Source organism: Hirundo rustica, chromosome 4, assembly GCF_015227805.2.
Source record: "Hirundo rustica isolate bHirRus1 chromosome 4, bHirRus1.pri.v3, whole genome shotgun sequence".
Classification (NCBI taxonomy): domain Eukaryota; kingdom Metazoa; phylum Chordata; class Aves; order Passeriformes; family Hirundinidae; genus Hirundo; species Hirundo rustica.
In genome coordinates this window covers 31,059,027-31,066,337 of record NC_053453.1, presented here as the reverse complement: position 1 = coordinate 31,066,337, position 7,311 = coordinate 31,059,027, and positions in this window count along the sequence as shown.

The following is a 7,311-nucleotide window of genomic DNA, read 5'->3' as shown; positions in this document are numbered from 1 at the left end:
AACCGGTTTATTGCTGTCAAAGGGTCCAGGGAGAGAGAGCCCCAAATATGGGGAGACATGAACTTTTAAATGGGGATGGAGAAGGGGTGGACACAATGCTGCGACCAATGACAATTTGACAGGGGAGGATCATGAGGAGGGGTCCACAAAATCCTAGCCAATGGGGGAACAGGAGGGGAGGTTACAATCAAAAGGAACCAACAGGGTGTCGAGGAACATGGAACTTTCTGGAACAAAGAAAGGAATAAGCATTGATTGAGAAGCAAGGAGCTGGGACAAACAGGGATTGGCATACAAGGATCTAGAAAAGGGCAGGGAACTGCCTTAGAGCCAAACCAATTGTGTAGAGATTGTAGAGAGCTCAGGGACAAACCATTGGGGAAGAACTTGCTGCAACAGAGACAAATCTATATATCCAAAACCAAATACAGGGGAAACAGAAATAAACTGAAGTGTGTTCAATTTAGGTGTCAAAGAAGCAACATTGAAATCTTTCTGTACTTTGTAAACAGGACAGTGGAAAAACTGCAGTGTAATAGAGGAACACATATTCTCAGATGTTGTGATGCTTTAATTGGGTTTATATTGTGTTTCATCAGATTTGTAATCTGTATCACGTGGTTTGTCCTTGCTCAGCTGTAACCCAACTCTGCTCCCCTCCCACTTCATCCCTCATTGGGCGGTGTCTTGTCCCTGCCTCTGGGCCCTGCGCCCTGGGGAAAAAGCCCCGGCATGGGCGGGACCAAGCTCTCTCTAGCATGGGTGAGCCACTGGGAAAGAGATCTGCTCAGGCAGGGCAGGACTCGAGAGTAAAGCTGTTATATCCCACCTGGTGAAAGAGAGCAGACTGTTTTCCTTTTGCCATTGGCAGTCGTCTGGTGTCATAAAGAAATACCACACTCAGAAAAGTCCATTTTAAAATCATTAGAATCACAATTTAATTTTGTATCTTCCTCCATAAACTTTTTCACAAGAACACATTGTCTCCTTTGTCTGATGTAAAATGAAAGATGAGAATATGGTGTCATGTATATCAAAATTAGTTGTATTCAACACATATTTGTATCAAAAGATGTAGCATAATTGTAGCCAAGAGGCATAAGAAATAAACAAGACAGGTTTTGTAAATAGGGATTGCATCTTTTATTAGATGAATTGGTGTAATTTAAAAAAAAAAAAAAAAGTTAGAAATAAAAAAGCTTGCATGAACATAAGCTCTTGTATGGATCTGAAATAGAAGCAGCAAACTAAATTTTGCTACGAAACTAAGTTTCACTGACTGCTCCTTTCCCATTCTCACATTGGCCAGGTGATACATTACCCCTCCCCACACTTCAAGGGAAAAACTTACTAAATCTCTCCATTTTGCTGAGCAAGTAGCACCTACCTTTTCTGCTGGGTGGCCAAACTTACACACACCCAATTTGGCTTAGAGCAGCTTCCCTCTGCTTCTGCCAAGCTTTGAAGTTTGCTTCTACATTTTACCCAGGGATGGCCATGTGTACTCAGAAGTTTGCCTTACTCAGTGTGCACACCTCTTCTCGCCACAGTGTGTTAGTGCACCCCATCTCCATGAATTGTGTCCTGGTTTATTGCCATCTCTCATGATGGGCTAACACAGGATAATCCAGATGAGTAGAAAAACAAGGGCAAGTTTTACTGCAGCAGCGTGACAACGATATAAACACTTCAAGCCCTAGTATCACTGGCATAGGAGAAAATAAACATTGCCACAGCAAAAAATAAATTCTCAAAGAAAAATATAGACTCACAAATGAAATATGAGTGAATTCTGTATGACACAGTATTTTTAGACCAGATAGATGCAGGGGGATGGCAGTCACTTTTTTTAGTAGATGAATATTTTCCAAGAGCAGTTCAACTCTAGATGTTATCTATACATACATACATACATACATACGTATGTGTATATATATATATATAGTTAGATATATATAAATATAGTTATTTTTAAAATTTTAATTTCATTCTCCAAATGTGCAGTGTGGACTCCAAAACTCTAAGAGAGCATGCAAATAAGTATTAAGTATCCATACTCAAACTGCCCCAGATAGGCCACCTAGATTTTGCATATTATCAGAAAAATGAGGTAAGGCACAAGGTAAGTATATGCTTACAGTCCCTGTGTCCATAGGCCATACTGGGATGAAGTCTGGATCTGCATATGGGGCAGTGCAGGTGAGCTAGCAGTGTGGTCTTTTAATCAGCAAAGATATATGGACTCAAAGTATTGAAAAGGGAAAGTTTTGTCTGTCCCTAATTAATGACATTGCTGGTCCACCTTTCTCATTATGTAACATGACATAATGTTATTTATGGCGCAAGTTAGCCTAAATAAAGGGAGACGGGGTAAGGAAAAGGGCAGGGGGAAAAACATAAATTTCAATCCAAAAATTTTCCAAGCATGAGATTAAAATGATGAGGAAAAAATACCTCCATTTTTAGAAGTCCCAGCACAGCACTGTTGTGTGCAAAAGGCCTGAAGAAGATGGCCTTTGGTTGTGTTACCCTCGTTTTCACATTACACAGGTCATCAACTCTGTTGTCTCAACATTTTCAGGCAATTGATTACCTGGTTAGGAAGCACAACTTAATGAGTCATGAGGAGCAGCGTTTGTTGTGAGTGGCATGTGTTTATTTAATCTACATGAGAAATTAAATGTTTGTTTAATCCACGTGAGAAATTAAATGAAAAGCATCAGTAGCCATTTCAAACTAGATGAACGTCAGAGAAAAGCAAATAATTTTGTATTTGTAATACTACATGCTGGCACCAAACCCTTCTCCTGCCGGAAAACCAAAAGGCAAACAAGGAGCCAGTGAGTGCTTGTGCCCATAGAGGCAGCGTGTGTCGCCAGCAACAGTTAGCCGTGAAATTGAAAGCAAATATTTGCTCTGCTTAAAAAATGCTCAGACTGTAATAACTGCATAGTGCTGTAAGCTTCGAGAGCTTCTTGATCATTCACGGACACTGCCTCTCTGCTTGCAGAATATTTACTGAGTACGGGGTGAGGTTCTCAGCAACTGGCAATCAGTCACTCCCCTGGTTAAACCCAAAACATCTTAAAACACAACTATGCCTGTGAACCAAGTTCTGATATACTGCATTTTTAGTTTCCTGGTTCCCTATAATACAGGCTGCTGGTTTTGTTTGTAGCAGTGGACATGCCCCAAAGTTCAATCCCTCTTTCATTTAAGGTCCTGATTTGAGTTTCTTACAAAGATAATCAAAATCTTGACATTTCCTATGCCAGGCAGGCTCCAAGCATTAAGTGGCTTGGGGCAGGGAGGGGGGAGTTGTGGGGCTGGATTTGTTCTGTCTCAGCCAAAAAGAGAGAAGAGTTTGTGGCTGAGCTTGGCTACTTTTTTCTGTCACAAATCTACCACTTGGCATCCAGACCTTCCCAACTCTCAACTTTGCACTAAGCCACAGACGTTTGTGCAAAAAACAAAAAGTGGAAAACCAAGGAAAATTGCAGAACAGTGCCATTTACCTGGAATACAGGAATAAATACAGTTTTATAACCCAGAGAACTGTATAGCTCCTGCAGGGCTGTGGTTGCTGCTGCAGGGAGCTGGAATGAGCTACCGTGCTCCCTCCAGGTCCTTTCTGAGTCTTACCCAAGGTCAGCAACACCAGCCCATTCCTCCGTGTTACCAGGCAGCCCTGACCAGGTCTGACTGCACTGTGCCCCTGCTCTGATGCCAAGCACCCCAGTGCTGCTCCTGCCATGGTTTGTCCCCACTGAGGCTGCCTGGGAGGGTCCTGCTCCAGGGAAGGGAAATAGCAGTGCAGCAGGGACACTTGAGCACCCAGTCTGGGAAGGGGACATGAAGAGGTGGGATTAAAAATCTCTTGTCCAAAGTCTTCCCGTGGGAAGGCAGGTCCCAGACAAGTTGTTGTAGATAACGCTAATGAGTTAAAAATGCTCAGGCTTCAGGGAAGTAAAGCTGCCTGGGCACCACCTGCTCATTTCTGCTTTTGAAATGGCCTTTCTGTGAGCGGATTTGAGCTCAAAGCTCGAGATTATGTTCTTCCTAACCAGGATGTGTGCCCCAGCCTGGCTGGAAGGAAATGAGATGGCTCTGCAACCATAGCCTAGTAGGGAGGCATGCTCCTGCACAGACAGCTCCTTGCCCCAGGGCTCTTGTAACTTCCAAGAAATTATTTACACCAGTATGTCCTGTACTCCCCATTATGGACCAAATTTCAGAAATGCTTCAGAACAGCATTTGTTTTATGCATCTCCTTGCCTTCAGTGTCTTCAGGAAGCTTCTGGCCAGCCCTAACATTGACTGAGATTGCCTAAGAAGCAACTTCTCACAGCCCCCTGCACATGCATAGAGGAGTGATGGACTCTGCAAAACTGGCACAACAACCCTTTCTGAAAAAAGCAATTTTGGACTACAATCTTCTAGAAAAGCGTCCACAACCTGAACCAGGTAGAATTTGTGATGAACATGAATATTTCAGAACACATTTGCAAAATGCAGTTATGCCTTCCTTTTACATCTGCATTAGGCCATGAGGGTAATACTGAAAACACATTGGGCTTTGTACGCTAGTCCATAAAAATATTTCCAATGTGACTTCAGTGCCTGAATGCACAAAATTGCAGGATCAGGCTATGGCTTTCTGCCAATGCAAGGCTTTAGGAAGACAGCATTTTCAAATGGCCATTTTGGACTAGGTATACTTAGCAAACTACAGTCAAGCTCCTGCATGAAATACAAGTCCTAAACAGTTACTCAGGAATTTTTTAAAAAATGTATTTATTATAAGAGCTAAGGCAGCATCAGCTAATATAGATTATACATCAGATATCTCTAAATTTTAGCTATAGAATAATAATGTGAATTTATATATCCTACATATTATAATATATCGTTTGTCTTCAGGTTACTCAGAGCTTTATACACTAGATCTACTGGCAAAGCATTTGTTGCTCTCTCATCTTCTAAGAATTTTTTCTACTATCACTTTCCTCAGGATACATTTTTAAGCCAACATTTAGACTTTTACATGACTCTTTGAAATTTTACTACCTCTGACACAGTCTTGTTAAAATGTTATTGTTACCTGTTTTCTTTTTCTTCTGACTAAGCGACATGAAACAGATGGTGAAACAGGAGGGACTTGTGGATGAGTGAAAGCAGTGGGAATCAAAACCACTGAATCCCTTTTCCAGTGTGAAGAGCTTCTGCCAGTGCTTGAGTTGTGAATGTTCCACTGATAATGACCATCTTTTTTCTGTAAGAGGGTAGACATTTAGTTGTATGCATTGCTAAGTAAACAGCATCTTCTGCTAGCACACATTCGTTGGAAGAGGCTGTAGGACAAGGCAGGGAGTCTTCACCCAGATGATCAACTACTGGTCACACCAACAGTCCCAGGCGGGACACCAAGGGATGTAAGCCCAGACAGGAGAGGGTTTTAAATCCACAGTATTGAAATACATTTTAGGTGGGCAAATATACACCAAATATACAGCTGCTGCAAGACAATAAAAGAGATGCTGGTAAGGAGCAGGTTTAGTTTTCCATCTCCAAAATTGTCAAGAGCTGGTATGAAGGCAGTCCTACCTCTAGAGAGGTAAATATCAGTAATTAAGGCAGACATGTGAAGTCTCTCTTGTAGAACTTTACTTCTATCATTAGTATGAATATATAGAACTGTACAAAGGGTAGGGAACGCTTCTGGGAAATAAAAGTTGCAGGTGCTGTATCCAGCTGGAGACTGGGAGCAGTCTCATTTTTTTACCCAAAACCTAGAGCACCAGGACCTACATGGAAGACCCTTCCATCCAAAAGAAATGCAACAAAAGGTCTCTTGCTTGTAGCATCCTCTCAAGGCCATTAAAGAAAAGGGTATCTAGTCTTGAACTAGCTAATCTTGCTGTAACATTTGATGGGAATCCTAAATAAATAATGTATTTTCCTTTTTCTCCCCAAGTTTTCAATTTGCAATGGGACTAATAATACTTGTCCCTTGTAGCAAAACTAAGAGATGTTGAGATGAAAAACACTGTAAGTTCAAAGTACTTAATGTAATCAATAATTCTACAATATGATAGACTCCTCACTTCAATCAAGCACACTTAAAAAAAAAAAAAATTATATGCTCTAAAGATAATTTCCCAAACACTCTCCTTGAAATCAGAGGATTCAGATATAGGGTACTTAACCAGATTGCAGGAACGCATGCCATTTCTAGTCCGGTAATTAGGCAACAGAGCAGATCTAATCACTTCATTACTGTAATGACAGCTGCTAGGCGAAGCCCAAAACCAGAGGGAGAAATAGATTACCGCACAGGTACCTCAGAATGTGTTTAAGCATGACTGCTAAGAGAGCTGCATGCTTTGACGTTTTTGTCTGCTATTTGCCTTTTCTCCTCATCTGCAGCTTGAGCTCAATGGCTTGTCTGCGGCGCAACTGGTGTTGACCAGCTCCCTGCCGCACGGGAGGCTCAGGGGAAGCAGCACGCCAGCAGGGCAGATCAGGAAGTCTTGCTACGTTTATAACATGAAATACCAGTGTGTTTAATTTTATTAGCTTTATGCTTTGTCTATGGAACTTTACTTCTCCATAAGCATGTAATTAAAGACACGCACATTTAATAACCACTGAACGCATGTGGACATAGCATGGCCTTGGCCTAAAGCACTGTCACAATCTAGGACTCGCATGGAATACGCAGTACCAAAAGCCTTGTAAATGATGGGATAAATTCTGCTTTCACTGTTTTAGTTTATGTTTAATGAATATTGAATTAGTTTGTATTTTACAGAATTGCAAAAGCTAATGTAAATACCACAAGAAATATGGGATAGGTCCTGGGTACCACATGAGGCATCTACCTGGTCTTACAGATTTGTTAGCAACCGCAAATTTTAAATAAACTGACTATGGCTGTCACATTTCAGACACACTTCCTGAAGTGCCCTCAGGCAGGTCAATAGCTTTATTTTGGTTTATTCTTTTAAAAAATATTTGCCATCAAGATGTTCTTAAGGGACTTTATTTTAACCTAGTCCTCTACTCCCTGAGTCTGAATTTCTTGTGTGTAAATCTAAGCTTTATTTGTTGTTTGTTTACTGTGGTGATTTAAAGAATTCATCATTTTCCCACCATCCTGAAAATGTTATGTCATCTTATTAGATGGGAATTGTCAAAAAAATATCATTCCTTTTTTCCAAATTCTCCCATTTCATGATGTTTTATGATAGCATGAGGTCAGCAGATCACATTATTACAGGGTTACACTAAGATCGGTATGTACAACATGGA